The sequence below is a fragment of the Hesperophylax consimilis genome, chromosome 18, assembly GCF_061612785.1.
Source record: "Hesperophylax consimilis isolate HC1 chromosome 18, BYU_Hcon_1.0, whole genome shotgun sequence".
Lineage (NCBI taxonomy): Eukaryota > Metazoa > Arthropoda > Insecta > Trichoptera > Limnephilidae > Hesperophylax > Hesperophylax consimilis.
Window position 1 is genome coordinate 8,416,989 of NC_142853.1, and position 16,902 is coordinate 8,433,890.

Consider the following 16,902-nt stretch of genomic DNA (forward strand, 5'->3'; position numbering starts at 1 on the left):
ATAACACTTGTGGACGCTCCCGCTACCTACTTGAGTTAATTACCTGTACATTGCGAGCAGGGTTGTCACTCATATTATTTTCTTATAAAAAAAAAAATTTAAATTTAACTTTCGAAATGAATAATAATGAAGCAATTGCTTTCCTAAACAAAGCTAAGGAGGAGATTAATAGCATCCACAATGCCATTACCGATCCTGTCTTAAAAATAACAAAAGACCAAATGGCAAAAATACTCAGTAAACTTTCTAATCTATCTGGAACTATGCAAGACCTAGGAGTAACTGTTGGAGTTCTTGAAGGAAAAGTTATGACATTCGAAAAAATCATTGAAAAGAAAGTATTACCACAGGAAACAACGCCAATTTGTGAGGTGCTCGCTGAGATAGAGGAACGCAAGACCCGCTCGAAGAACATAATTTTACTCAACGTCCCCGAGTGTAATTCGAACTCAACTACAGTGAGCGTCTTGGAGGATGGAAAAAAGGTATTAGCAGCTATTAGTGAAATTAATAGCGAGTTCAATCTAGAAGATGTGAAAATTTACAGGCTCGGAAGTAAAATTCCAAACAAAACCAGGCCAATTAAATTAGAATTTGATGAAGTCAAACAGGCGAAACTAATACTCTTTAACAAAACTACTCTGTCCAATGGAATTATAATCAAACCTGACAGGACACTACAACAAAGAAATCACTTAACTGACCTCTGGAAGGAATTAGAAGAGAGGAAAGAAAAGGGCGAAGTCGATTTACGAATCAAACATTTCAACGGAATTCCCAAAATCATCAAAACCCAAGCAAAAAACTAAAAAACAAACAGAACAGATTTTCTAGACTTACAGGATATTATCAAAATGTACGGGGAATGCGTACAAAATTGCACCAACTTAAAACTAACTCCCCAATCTTCTCACACGATATTCTGTTTTTAACTGAAACATGGTTAAATGCTGATATCAGCTCGTCAGAATTAGGCCTACATCAATATACCACATATCGTTCTGATCGAAATTCTATTACGAGCAAAAAGTCTAACGGAGGAGGTGTGATGCTGTGCGTATCCAAGAATATATCATCTACTAAATTACCGGTAAAACACAAAAGTGTTGAACAAATTTTTGTATTGCTCAATATACCTAATGGAAAAATTATTATTGGCTGTGTCTATATCCCACCTGCATCGGATTTGCAAACGTATAAAAATCACAATGAGGACATAGAAGTACTCAAATTCAAATATCCTAAAGCAAAATTCATTATTGCTGGTGATTATAACCTTCCTAACTGGACCAGCCAAGATGACAACGGACCTGCTACAAACCAAGCCGATTTACAGTGTGCTAAATGTAGTGAAATTCGTGATATGTCTTTATTTTTGGGACTAACTCAATCAAACAAGATTTTCAACTTTAACAATCGAATGTTGGATTTAGTGTTTTCAAGTGATTCGAAAATAGTGGTTGAGCTATCCGACGAATTATTATTACCATTAGATCAACACCACCCACCGTTGGACATTATCATAACAAATAGGCCTTTAACATCTTCAAAAAAAACAAGTGTCCCATCGTATAACTTTTCCAAAGCTGAATACCATCATATTACGGAGTACCTTGCCCAAACAGATTGGTCCTTTTTAGATGAGGAAAATAATATAAATGATCAATTAGAATACTTTTACTCGATTTTAAATACCTCTATAGAACAATTTGTTCCCAAGGTTAGCTTTACATCATCTAATTATCCGAAATGGTTTACAAGGGAACTAACTAATTTAATTAATAAAAAAAAATGTATCCACAGAAAATATAAACATACCAGAAATTCTAACGATTATATAGCATTTACTAAACTACGAAAACAATGTAAAGAATTATCAATAAAGTGCTATAGTGACTATGTTAACGTAATTGAAAATGAGGTACATCATCACAATGTGAAAAAATTCTGGAATTTTACTAAATCTCAACGAAAAGACAACTGTGGATATCCTAATAGCATGTTCTTTAAAGAAAAATGTGCCGACAGTATTGAGGGTATAGTTAATCTTTTTGCTGACTCATTTAAAAGTGTCTACGACAAAGATATTCCCATCAAAGCAGTCTCCAGTACGTCAGTGGAAGAGTCATTAAACCTAAGTCAATGTTTCATAAAATTAGATTCCATAGAAAGAAGCATAAAAGCACTAGATAGTAATAAATCTGCTGGACCGGATGGTATTCCTCCCATATTTTTAATAACTTGCATTGATAGTTTGATATATCCCTTACATAAACTTTTTAACAAATCCTTAGCGTCTGGCTGTTTTCCGGCTCTGTGGAAAAAGAGTTATTTAACGCCCATTCATAAAAAAGGCGACAAAAGCGATATATCTAACTACAGACCTATTTGTATTATGTCTGCTTTACCCAAACTTTTCGAGTCATTAGTATTAGATACCATTGTAAAACCTATCAACAATATTATTGTTCCTAACCAACATGGCTTTATCAGAGGTCGATCTACCTTAAGTAATTTAACTATCTACAATAATTACATATCTGAATCGCTCAGTCTGAAACAACAAGTGGATTCTATATACACCGATTTCAGTAAAGCATTTGATAAGGTTCGACATCATATTCTTATATCCAAACTCCGACTGTTAGGCATCAAAGGTAGTTTATTGACATGGATTATTAGTTACCTCAGTAATAGAGTTCTTTGTGTCAGGATTAATTTTATAGAATCCTATGTATTCGAGGCCACAAGTGGTGTCCCGCAAGGGTCCCACCTTGGCCCAATATTATTCTTAATATTCATTAATGACATTGTAAACATATTTAAAGATGTACAAGTCCTACTTTTTGCAGATGATCTAAAATTGTTTAAAAGAATACGAAATATATATGATTGCCTAATTTTACAAGCTAATTTAGATAAATTTTTTAAATGGTGCGAACAAAATATGTTATTTTTGAACATTGAGAAATGTCAAGTAATACGATTTTCCAGAACTCATTCTCATATCTTACATGAATATAATTTAAATAATGTTAAATTAACACCAGTATCACAAATTCGTGACTTGGGAGTTATATTCGAATCAAACTTAACATTCACAGCGCATATAGATGATATAACTAATAAGGCTTTAAAGATTCTTGGCTTCCTTTGTAGAACCCTAACTGATTTTAAGTCCTTGGATTGCATGAAAACACTCTACATTTCACTAGTTAGAAGCCAAGTGGAATATAATTCACCTATTTGGTCTCCTTTCTATAAAGTACACTCTAACAAATTAGAACGGGTTCAACACAAATTTCTTAGGTACTTAAATTTCAAGCTTAAAATTCCAATAGAAAACATTAATTATGTAAATTTGATGAATGGACTTAATTTAATTACGCTGTCTGACAGAAGAACCATTTCAGACCTAATTTTATTATACAGAGTCATGAACAACCTTATTGACAGCCCTGCCATCGTTGCTGCTATTAAACTCTATGTACCGACAAGAAATACTAGACAAAATACAACATTCTTTTGCGACACATATAAAACCAACTATCAGTCAAACTCACTTACCAATAGGATGCATGATTTGGGCAACAAGTTTGGTGGTATTATAGATATATTCCATGATTCCCTTTATAATCTTAAATTCAAATTAAACCAACACTTTGTGGAATCATACAAATTATTGTAATAGATTTAACAATTAGATATGTTATTGTAATGTTTTATATTATATTTTGTTCTTTGTTATTGTTAAATATTATGTTGTTTAAAATGTTTCTTTACGCCATATTCTTCAAAAACTACTTGTATATTTTTTTAAAATTCTTCACTTTTATAACTCTTAGTATAAATTCTAACTCGATAACTTATGTAAAACTTATTTATAATCTATGTAAAAGCCCCTATGGGCGTATAACAACAACAATAAACAATAAACAATTTTTAAACGATTAAATAACATAGTTGAGATCAAAAGAATGAAATTGGTTTATCATGCATTGGTGCAATCATCAATATCTTATGGAATAATTGGATGGGGGGGTATCTATAATAACCACACTAAGCCGCTAGAAATAGCTCAAAAATTAATACTAAAAATAATTTTTCAAAAAGATGTTACCTACCCCTCCTTGCAATTATTTCAAGAAGCTAAACTCTTAGATATAAGAAAAATTTACTTTATGCAATGTCTGAAATATATATTTTCACGAAATGTACATTTTACAAAAAACGAAAATCGTTCTAGCAGTAGAGTAAATAATGCATATGAGGTTCCACTATGCAAAACTAGGCTTGCACAGAGACATGTTTTTTTCATTGCCCCAAAAATCTACAATGCACTCTATCAGACTACTTATAGTACCTTCTTTACCTGTGAATGAAATGCTTTTTTGTAATACTATAATAATTTTAATAATGTAATACTTGTTTTTGTAATACTTGATTTTTGTAATTATATTTTTATGCATGTAACAAAAGAAAATTATTAATAAAAAAAATATATATATATATTACTTTCACCATTTTCAATATTATAATAATAAATAATTTTCTCATACATGCCAGTTTGCTATCGTGATTACTACAGTGTGACTATTTTTTCTTACTAGATAATCAATTCAAAAGATTTACCTTAAGTAATTTAATGACACAAATTTGTGTGTATTATTGTAATATAAATCTAAGGAGTAATAAAAGTCATAATTACTTACAACGAAGCCAGATTGTTGGCAGTAATAACACAATCGTTTTTTTAGGAAGCCGTTTTAACAGTGTTTTGCAGGGTGTGATTGTAAATAGGTACGTGAAAAAAATATTAAATATCATCAAGTTTAATTAAGAGATGGATATATTTTATCTGAATTTTAATAAATTATCCTTAATTATGCCGCACCTCGCTCACGTCACAAATTATTTTCTGCTGAAAATTAAAAACTTGAACGACGAATAGCTTAAAAAATCCTCTGTGAAACCCTCTGTGGTTTAATGAACAATTGGGGCATTGACCTGTACTCTCCCCTTCAATTATACAAAAGTATTATTCAACTGCATAAATTAAACCGACCTTCGTTTGAATTACACTTTTTTGAAGTATATGAACAGTATATATATATACCCAATCTCCATAGAGGTGGCTTTTGCTCCTTTGGAATTATGTTAAGCATTAATGTTAACTTGTCAATGATATTATTTTTATTATTCCTACTATCCGTCTTGTAAATGTCAGTATGTTCACCGTATGATTGTGGCTGATAAGCCAACACAGGTACTTTGTAATATTTGTTTAATTTAATTTCCTAGGGAGATGAGCACTGAGCAGCTTATTGTCTTATTGTAATATACTATTTTGTTAGTAAATATGATATACCAAAAAGTGGAAAATCTACGTGATGAAACAGCAAAAACTTTCGAAAGATAAACTCATTAATCATGAATCCTCAGCACGGGAAAAGTACCCAGTGAGGCCCACATTATCAAATAACGTTTCAAAATATATAAAGTATTATATATAAAGTAACGATTAAACATAACAAATTAAAACATTAATGAGATATATTATAGACATAGACAAATCACACACTTACTTTCACATATTTTGGTTCCTTGGAACGGGCAATTTGCCTAGTTAGGAACCAATAATTTCGACCTGATAAGGTACAATAATCTATAATCACTAAAAATATTTTACTTATATCTTGTATCATATTGTACTGTTTGTAAATCTAAAGGAATAAATAAATAAATAATAATCATTAAAAATTTAATTAAATTTGAACAGTTGTTTCGTTTAGTGAGTTTAATATTTTATGGGAAAAATCACATATTTACAACTCGCTGTATCATATTCATAAACAGCTATAATAGAACTGTGATTTTTTAACACGAGTTTATAACTCGGTAAGAGCCGGGTAGTAACTTCTAGTTTAAATGTTGTAGTTTTCAAACTAATTAAAATAGAAGCATCTTTTTAGTGGACCTTAATTTTTCTGGATAAACCCGAAAATACGCCTCAATCAGAGGTTCTAGTATCCAAATCGATTAACGTAAATTCGCTGCTAAAATGTAACGAGCAATCTCAACTAAATTGTGACCTTATCGCTGCATCCAACGCCTTTACGATCCGATAATTGCAAAAGGTCCACGTAACTTATAAACGGTTAGAGTAGCGTGCGACTAAAACTTGTTATTCCCTATAATTGCGCTTCAAACAGCCGATTCATTTTAAAATATCACTCGGAAACGATTGATAGTAGTTGTGGAGCAGAACCCAGCGTTTATTTTATTATTTTCTGTCATTGCACGCTGCTGCAATAACGTACATGCATCGTAATTCAGTAATTGTAGCCTGCAGAAATCATTATGACATTATACATTATGGAAAACACGTTATGTCGCGCTGATCGGACAAGAGACAGTTCACTAGATCGTGTGGCACGTTATTGCACGTAATGGATTGGTTTGAATGTAATACTAAAACGCGTACAATATTCATTATAAGCAGTTGATTTGAAATATCATCACTGTGGGCGAGGTTAGTTCCTACTAGTGAGAATTGTCACTTACTTACTACCTTAATATTAAAATATTTGCTTCAAAATCCGTCGCACAGACCATCGAACACACGTATTTAATTTAGTTGAATTAAATTGGTACTCACATAAATAAGTACAGTGGTTACATATATCATGCTTAAATGTAATCACTTAGTATTTAAATACCGCATGAGTGACAAATTAAGTACCAAAAGTAGGTATATATTCAGAATTTAAAATTACAAAAGTACAATACACTTAGTCATCCAATATATTTAGTCACTTCTTTTGAAGAATTTCAACACAATTTATCTCTTCTTTATGTTGGTCGGTTTTTTTTGGAAGATCTGCAACGCCTATACAGGGTGTATCGGCACGTACCCGACAAACTTTTACCAGCTATTCCTTAGCACATTTGGGGTAAAAAAAATTATGGGCACTTTGCTGTCAGGTAAAATTTTTTTTTAATAAAAAATTTACTATTCTTATTTTCACCACATGTCACCAATGTTTTATCCTTTGTCAAAGTTTGAAAACCCATCTTGTAATATTTTGTTCGAGTTTCGTTGAATAATGTACGTACGTACCTACGTTGGCGCGCTTTTACAATCACAACGAAATGGCACGGCACCATTCGTCTCATTTTTAGCTATTATTATTTAGTGTGTACGAAAGAGCGAGGACACTTTTTGACACACTTGCTAATAACAGCTGTTGAACACGAGAAACAATGCAAATGACAGTGACGGAGTGTGGATTTTTTATTTATTTTTTTGTTTTTAATGGAAAAAAAACGTTACCGGACAGCAAAGCGCCCATAACATTTTTTACTCCATATGTGCTGAGGAATAGCTGGTTAAAGTTTGTCGGGTACTTGCCGATACACCCTGTATAGTCCATAGAGTAATGAGTCCTCACAGAAAAAAATCCGAGTTGTGAAACTTTTTTGACGATTTAATGCGTTTTACTGAAGGTAAATTATTCATTTTGATTGTTATGGAAATAATTTTTTTAAATTGCATTGGAATGCGACACTAATTTTTATATGGATTTCAGATTTTTGACGTGACTGACATGTACCCGGCATCGCTCTGGGTTCTGAATGGTTTGGAGTAAAGTTATGAGGTTTTTACACAACACTTTTTAAAGTATTTGATCTTGCCATGCGATATTTTTATACTTCTACCATTCTCTTTCGCGTCACCACATTTAACCACACATACCTAAGTATTTGATTAAGAAGAAGCGAAGAAAATTATTAGAAGCGAAGTTAGCAGTCAACAACGGAGTGCTGGTACCTACCTTGATGTATGGAAGTGAGGCATGGAACTGGTAAAGAAAGGATGAAAGTAAATTAAATCCCTGAGGCGTATGTGTGGTAGAACCATGTTTGATCATATGAGGAATGTGGAGATCCGCAAAGAGTTCAAGGCTGATGTAAGCGTAATGAGTAAGATCAAGCAAGGGATGCTTAGATGATTTGGGCATGTAGAGCGAATGAGCGAAGATAGGAGTGTAAGAAGTAACGGTCTTTAAAATAATATGAGCATGAAAAATAATTTCGTATCCAACATTTTTATTTAAGAGTATAAATTTCGTCTTCCAAAATATAATACTATACCACCATCATTAACCAGCGAAAACTAAGGTAAAACTTGAATACTTACAGTAAGTTACAGTGGTTCAGTTTGCAGTATCAATTCTCTCAGCGTAATGAATTTAAGAGCCTCCACAAGTTACCGAGGAACCGCTAAATCAAAGGGGAACGGTTAACATTCAGCAGCCGTGTTTCTCGAAACCCCGAAAACCTGGGAATCTGAAAAACCCTTTCGGCGGCTGCGGCGGAAAGACCCAAATAGAATGTGAGGGTCGGCCATGTTCGCAATTAAAACGATCTTAATTGAATAAAGAGTGCCTAAGTGCCTACCCAAAGTACCTACCTGCGGGAGTTGAGAGGTTTGCTTGTTTTCACGGTACCCCAACAAACGACTTTTTTCAATTTGTGTTTTATAATTATGTAATAATATTGTAATATACACCACGTTTCACTTATAGTGATTTATTTTTGGTATTTTATTCAATTTTGTACTCCCTCCTTCTATAGCCAATGTTTCGAACAGCATTACAGTGTCCATCATCAGGGCAGATGTGTGAACGCTGTAGCGCCGTCTTGTTGAAAGTAAACGTTGTCCAGATCAATACCATCCAATTCCGGCCATAAAAATCATTAATCATCTCTCGATAGCGCAATCCATTCACCGCCAATTTCCACCTTGGTGGCTTCGTCAACAAGCAAAATTGTCGCATCTGGGGCTCGGAAAACCTAAGAGTCATTGTTGAAAAGCCTCTCTATCCTCAACGTGTGACTGTTTGGTGCGGTTTATAGTACTGCGGAGTCATTGGACCTTTCTTTTTCGAAAATGGGGTTGGAGCAACAGTTACGGTGAATGGATTGCCCTATCGAGAGATTATTAATGATTTTTTATGGCCGGAATTGGATGGTATTGATCTGGACAACGTTTACTTTCAACAAGACGGTGCTACGTGCCCCACAAGCAAAGAAACCATTGATCTTTTACGATTGAATATCAAAATAACACCTCTTATTGGAAAACCCTGTAGTATATATATTCTTCATGTGAGAAATCGCACTTACAACTTTACAGAATAATATGCCCACATAGAATTTAGAGGCAATAGCCAAAAAGCTTCCATTCGACTTTTGAGGTTGAAGCAAAAAGCATGTTTTTATTAATATTTCGTAAGCTTCGATCATTTTTTGTTATCAAAAGCTTGTTTTGATTATTCAAAATCTATGTGAATTACTACGCATTAAAATATCATTTTCATTTCTTTGTAAAACGGTATAATCATTTCTGGCAAAGCGTTACTTATTTACGTTTGTTATTTCATTTCCCTGGCAATAAAGGCAATTTTCTTCCATTAAAATCTTCCAATATTATGAAAACACAAAGCGAAATTCAACGGAATGTAATAAAACATCAATTTCAACAACAGTTGCTTTTATATCATTAACATTAATTAATAAATAAGATATGATACGTCTGCTTAATTTAAAATAAGACGAAAGATATATATTTCTTTGAAGAAGGATTGAATTCTGTATTAAGCCTGTGACCGACCAATCCATAAGCGCGCTATATTTTGTGGCTTGGCCTATTTCAGCATATTTTTCGCCATACATTCTCATTTTTTAGTGTACGGCTAGCGGTATGTTGAATTAGACCAAGACATGATGCGTATTATAATATGTCTCCACCCTTGAGTGGTACGAATATTATGCGTTCATAAGGTTTTCGGAAGTTTGTTTTCTGGAAACCATTTTTTTGCATATTATGAACATTGTTTCAATAATGATGAACTGGAATTGTTGGCATTAAGGTTTTCTGATAGTTCAATGGTTTAAAGCGGAATTTAGAGAGGAATACTGATTTTCAAATACACTGATTTCACCTTTCGACGTCTTTCGACTTGTTACTTTTAACTAGATTAAGTTTTTATTAACTGCTAGATTAAGATCGAGTACCTACTACGAAATAATTCCATAATTTTATTATTTTTTTTAACGGAGTCTATTATATTAATATCGAATAGTGGATATAATTCTAAATACTTATTGTTGTAACATTTTGTTTCCGAAATATAAACATAAACAAAAAATTATCAGAATTTGTACTGCGTAGGTCCATTTATCAGTCCCACATAATGTGTTACTTAGAATAATAGTGGTTTAACTCCAATTTTATAGACTAGCTCATAATGTCTTACTTAAAATAATAGTGGTTTAACTCCAACTTTACAGACTCGCTCATAATGTGTTATTTAGAATAATAGTGTTTTATCTCCAATTTTATAGACTCGCTCATAATGTGTTACTTAGAATAATAGTGTTTTATCTCCAATTTTATAGACTCGCTCATAATTTCTTATTTGGAATAATAGTGGTTTAACTCCAATTTTATAGACTCGCTCATAATGTGTTACTTAGAATAATAGTGGTTTAACTCAAATTTTATAGAATCGCTCAAAATTTGTTAAAGTATCAGTGCAATATGGGTTTACATTCATATAAAACTTTTAATCGTATTAATTTTTTCCGTTAAAATACCATTTTGGGCTAATTTTACTATTTTACCAAACAAAATTACTATCACGGTTTAATTTTCATCTTTAAAATTGTGCAAAAGTTTTTTTATTAATAAAGAATTGCACATTTTATATATTAATGGTTATTATTTGATTCAAGAGCATTTAAAAAATTCTGTTTTTATCTACAATTACGTAACTGGAGTTGCACCATTATTATTCTAAGTGACACGTAAATGTTATCTATGTTACCTTAATTATTATGATTTATTACAAAAGAAGAAAAATAAACTATAGCCAATGCGATGGGATTATGGGAGGAAGGGGGAGGGGATGGATCTGGCCTCCGTAGAGTTATTTTGTATTGTCTGAATGTTATTTACTGATTTTAGATTTGAAGTTGTGAGATGCTCAGTTAAATAAATCGAATTAACTCTAAGTGTTATAACTGTGTGAATCGCGGGGAATGAATGTTCTTTGTTTAGAGTTAGTGTTGCATTAAGTGACGTATAATGTTTGGTTTTGTCTGGTTTGTCTGATAGTCACTCAATTGAATGTGGTTCAGGGAAATCCATCGCAGAGGTGACTATTTTTTGTAAAAATCGTACATCTGTGGAATTTCGGCGACTTTCCAGTGACAAAATATCAACAAAATCAAGGTGTCTTAGAAAACGATTTATTTGTGTGATGTGTATTTCGGATTCCAAGCTTGAGAGACGTACTCCAAACAACTGCGTACATACGCGGATGAGTCCATTAAAGTTGAAAGATCTAGCTATCAGTTGACTTCATGCTATGTATTTATATCTTGTGAACATTTGTGTTGGCTGGCTATCTCTGCAATAATTTGTAAATTGAAACTACATCAAGATTGCTTCAATGTTTTAATTCGCCGTTTTATTTCCTTCAATACCTTCTATAAGTCGTGGTTAAAAATTTGCATTCAACATGCAATACGTTAAAAATCTGCTTTATTCACGCATAGCGTATTATTTGTAGAACTAAATATAAAGTACTTTGAGACTATATTCCGGAAAAACATAGACTGGCTTCTCCTGGCGTCCTGTTTTAAATTATTCACGTTAGTAAATAAAACTTTTAACAATTTGCTCTGTAACAAGTTTTCCGTGAGCAGAACAAATTAACAAATTTAAACTTTCATAAAACTTGCTTTTATGAATACTTTTAACAAATTATTATTGCGTTTTTTTTGTTAAAAAGTCATGTTGTAAATTTTCTTAAATTTTATATAAGATTATTTCAAATGGTGGCATTTTTATTAAGTCAATTCTGACGGCCAGACGGCCTCCGTGGTCGAGGGGTAAGGCTCTCGACAAGCAATTTGAAGGTCGCGGTTTCAAATCCGGACATGGGAATGTAAATTTTTATTAATTTAAAATAATATTTAGTATATTTGCGGCACGTTCTAGAGTGAAAGATACTCTCAGCACGCCCGGGTTCAGCCACCATTCAGAATTGAAATGTTGCTTGAAATGGCTTTAGCCTTGTTTGGTGACCAGATCTGAATATAGAGGTACTCTACCACCTTCATCTTCTCTACATCCTACCCCTCTCCACCACCTTTAGTGAGGACTCTTATGCGGTATTCACATTAGAAAATAAAAACTGACTGGAGCCTATTGTATTTCAACACTTCTAATTGCGGTATGTTGTGAAGTTAAATGGAGTAGAAGGCGAAAAAGATGGCGGAAAGTTGAGATGTAATAATGTTTATCATTTCACCAAACATAGCTAAGGCCATAGCAAGCAACGCTTAGATTATGTATGGTGATCACTCGTCATTGCGATACGCGAGCATCAAGTATTCGTAATTTTTATTATTTAATTGTTTGCGAAGCATAATACCACAATAACGAAATATATTTCCCACGTTTTCGTCTTATGTAATATTTTAACGCATATCATTAAATTTGCTGCATAAGTTTCTGCCTGCCAGGAAATCGTTTTAAAACAGTGAAGAGCAACCCGCGGCCCGCGAACCCATTTTGTACATCCCACTTGGCTAAATAAAATATCAACAAGTTTGCGGTAAAAAGTATTCAACGGTTTTTTGTTGTTTTAAATAGTTTTCAGCGGTAAACTCCAGTCTTTCTTCAAACAATTTTTTTTTTCTTAGATATGCCTTGACCAAATTTCGTGGTTCTTTTCTTTTTGAAATCTGCGAGATCTTATTTAAAAATGTTTGATGCATTTTAAAGGTTTCCGTTTTATATAATGTAGTGAACGTAGATCGGAGACTATGAAACAATAGTGAACGCATGTCTATGATGAATACAACGCGTACGGATGTATAAAAGGCTAGTCTGCTGTTAATGTCTCTCTTTGGCCGTATTACCAGTTGTACTTTATGTATTTTATACTTTTCATCTCAGATTCTATAATTTATTGTACTTTTCAAATAACAAAACACAGTCACCTTGTAAAATACCAAAGTTTTCTTGATTAAATTTATCATTCATTGGTTTGGCCTTGGAGGTATAAAACTTTAGCCTGCGCTTTGCATTTCGTTTTTTTTTACGGATTATATTAAAGGTAGCTTAGCAAACCTGACACATGGCTGCTTGTCTGCTGGTTCTACCTTAACATTTGTTTTACGGATTATATTAAAGTTAGCTTAGCAAACTTGCCACATGGCTGCTTGTCTGCTGGTTCTACCTTAACATTTTTTTTACGGATTATATTAAAGGTAGCTTAGCAAACCTGCCACATGGCTGCTTGTCTGCTGGTTCTACCTTAACATTTTTTTACGGATTATATTAAAGGTAGCTTAGCAAACCTGCCACATGGCTGCTTGTCTGCTGGTTCTACCTTAACATTTTTTTTAGTTAATAAGAATAAGGATCATAGTGATTTAGAATGTGTAGTTATCTTAATATATAAAAATCAGTTGTCACTGTGTTCGCACACGCTAATCTCCGAAACCGCCCAACCGATTTCAATGAAATTTAGTGAATGTGTATGGTTGTTTCCAGCTTGAAATATTTGATAGTTTTGAAACGATTTTTTTTTCAGCTTTATCATCCAAAAATACATACAACCACAATTTTTTCCCTACATAGAAGGCGGTCTGTGGCAGGACAACGTCTTATATTATAAAATGCATTCTAAATGGTTGAGTTAAATTATAACTGGTTTCTAATCTTAATTTATACAAATTTAGCTTGAGTTGTTTGTGCTCGCGAAACTCGAAAAGTAGTCGACCGATATCACTGAAAATTTCAAAGCTTTTTCTTATTAGTTTCAGGAGTGTTTATAGATGTTTAAATGGTGGAAGAAGTAGGGGACGCCCGATTAATACTTATCACCTTATCTCTGCACCGTAATGAGATACGGAGTCGATGAAATGTGTTTTTAACAACAACATTGTTTTATACAGTAGTAAATGGTAAAAGTAGTCGGAGGTGCCAGAGAAAGATATTAGCAATATCCACAAGTAAAATACAAAAATAATTTTACATATACATGGATTTTTCGTTAATTATCCAGCTCTTACGATTTTAGTGTATGGATTCTCATTTTTCTCAAGTGCAAAGTTATTTTTAATTTTTTTTAAATTCACATAAAATATATAATAGACTCCTTCTTCGTGGGATTTTCAGACCTTTGTTTTCCATAAAACGTGTGCTATGGCTGTGCACTAGTGGTTTCTTAAACATACTTTTTCCCCAGTTATCCTTAATAGTAAGGAAGTTCATTCCGTTCCATTACTGTTTTATAAAAAAATATTTTAAAAATGACAAATAGGGTTACATTACCACCGACTGCAAAGTTAACAACTATTGGATTTGGCCCGCGAATAGATTGAAAATGGATAAATTGCCCCCCGGCTAAAAAGGTTGTTCATCACTGTTTTAAATCTTAATCAGTGCTCAATAATCTATTTATGTTTGTTTGTGTGAAGTTACAAAACACTTGTTGTTTTTCAGTAAAAACTGATTGGAAGGAGATGGCTGCTAACCGTGGCTAAGGAACATCGTAATAAATCAGTAGAACCGCACACTTGGGGGCAGTCTAACACTCTTCGCTAATTAATTCAGGACCAGGAACTTAATCCGTGGCATCACACACCATGCAACATACACCACGTGTACACATGAAGAATGCTTACATTACATTATATTAAAACGATGTCTAAATAAACTCTTGCAGCACATTTTTTATCTCTGGGTTATGCACTGTGCGGAGAGTATGATACATGCCCTCATAATATTCCTTTTAATACAGAGTGTAACAGCACGTACTCGGAGGATTTTAACCAGCGATTTCTGAGCTTATTTGGAATAATAAAATAGTAGGTGTGATTTGATTTCCGAACATTTAATTAAAAACTAATAAAAGTATTTTTCTTGCAACAAGTCGCGACTGGATCACGTGTTACTCGCTCTATCTCGTCTGTTTCCATGCTACTAGAATGAGACAGTAGGTAGTCTGCATAGGAGCAAAAATGGGATAACGGACTGAACGTACTTGGCGTTAACAAAAAATTGCCAAGGAAGCGAAGCTAGCAGTCCTCAATGCAGTGCTGGTACCTACCCTGATTTATAGAAATGAGGCATGGAATTGGCATAGAAAGGATGAAAAACTGAATGCTGTATACATGAGATCTCTGAGGCGTTTGTGCGATAAAACCATGTATGGTCGTGTGAGAAATATGGAGATTAGCAAAGTGTGCAAGGCTGATGTAAGCGTGATGAGTAAAATTAAGAAAGGGATGCTTAGAGGTTTTGGGCATGTAGAGCGGCGAATGAGCGAAGAAAGGAGCGTAAGGAGAATATATGACGCAAATGTGAATAGTAGCAGATGTTGGGGACGCCCGAGGAAGACATGGCACGACCAAGTGAATCAGATACCAGAGTCAGGATAATAGAAGATTATGTATGAATGTGAATGAGGCAAGAAGTGTGTGCCAAGACCGAGTTGTTTGGCGATCCGTCCTCTGCGGGGAAACGGCGTGCCGTGATGTTTGTTTAGTTGGCATTTTTTATTTTTTTTTATTCTTATCTGGTTCTAAAATTCTAAATGATCTTGCGCATAATAGAAACGGACCGGTTTTACCTTACAACTGTCATCTTCAGACTGGTACAATTTTAACGAAATCTATGGTGTATTACGTACAGCAACTATATCAGGAAAGAGCGCTATTGGCTCTATTAAATATTACACAGTTAAAGCTTATTCCGTTTTATTGCTGACGGAGCGGCTTTAAGTGTATCTTCGGGTGGGTTTATTACCTTTGGGGAGACAGGTTACATTATATTGAGTTGAACTTACGCGTCTCTGAAAAGAATGCATTATTGATAATACTATTTGGCTATAAGAAGACATCCAGTGAAATCAAAATCAAAATTGATGGTGAAATTATTGAAAATGTTACCGATATAAAATACTTAGGAGTTATAATAGATTCCAAACTCAACTTTAACAAACATGCTGAATACACCCAAAAGAAATTTGGAAAAAAGATATCTTTTGTGGGAAGAATTCGCCAAAAACTGTCCAAAAAAACTGCAATCACCATTTATAACTCCATTATTGCTCCACATTTTAATTACTGCTCAACTATTCTTTTCCTGTGTAACGACCGAGAAGAAAATAAATTTCAAATTCTCCAAAATAGGGCAATGAGAACAATACTCAGACGAAATAGATATTAAAAAGTAAATAAAATGTTAAACGAACTAAATTGGCTAACGGTGAAACAAATTTTGACCTTGAACACGATGATATTTGTACACAAAATAGTAAACAACCTGCTACCCAAATATTTTTGAAATAAAATTGTATATAACAAGGACATACACAAACATAAAACTAGGAACTGCAATGAAATCAGGCTACCAAAAAAGGACAAGGCGAATACTCATAACAGTATATTATATAAAGGGATGAAATACTATTACGCGCTGCCGGAAAACCTAAAGTCTGCCCCAATTGAAAAGTTCAAGATGTTGTGTAAAAGCCACATAAAGCAAAAAAAAACATAGAATATTAATATTTTACAAATTAATTAGTCATTTGTAAACATAAATGTACAAATTACTAAAATAAAATTGATAAATAAAGAAATTTGGCTAATGTTAGGTTTTCGGCATTCAACATTTGTGAATAGTTGTTTTGTAACAGTTTAGAACTTTAAAAATATCTGCTGCTATTATTACGAATAAGTTGCAATAAAAAAGTTACCAAATCTGAAAAGTTTATACCCAAAACACTTTGGAGTAGCAATTGTTGTATGCGAATT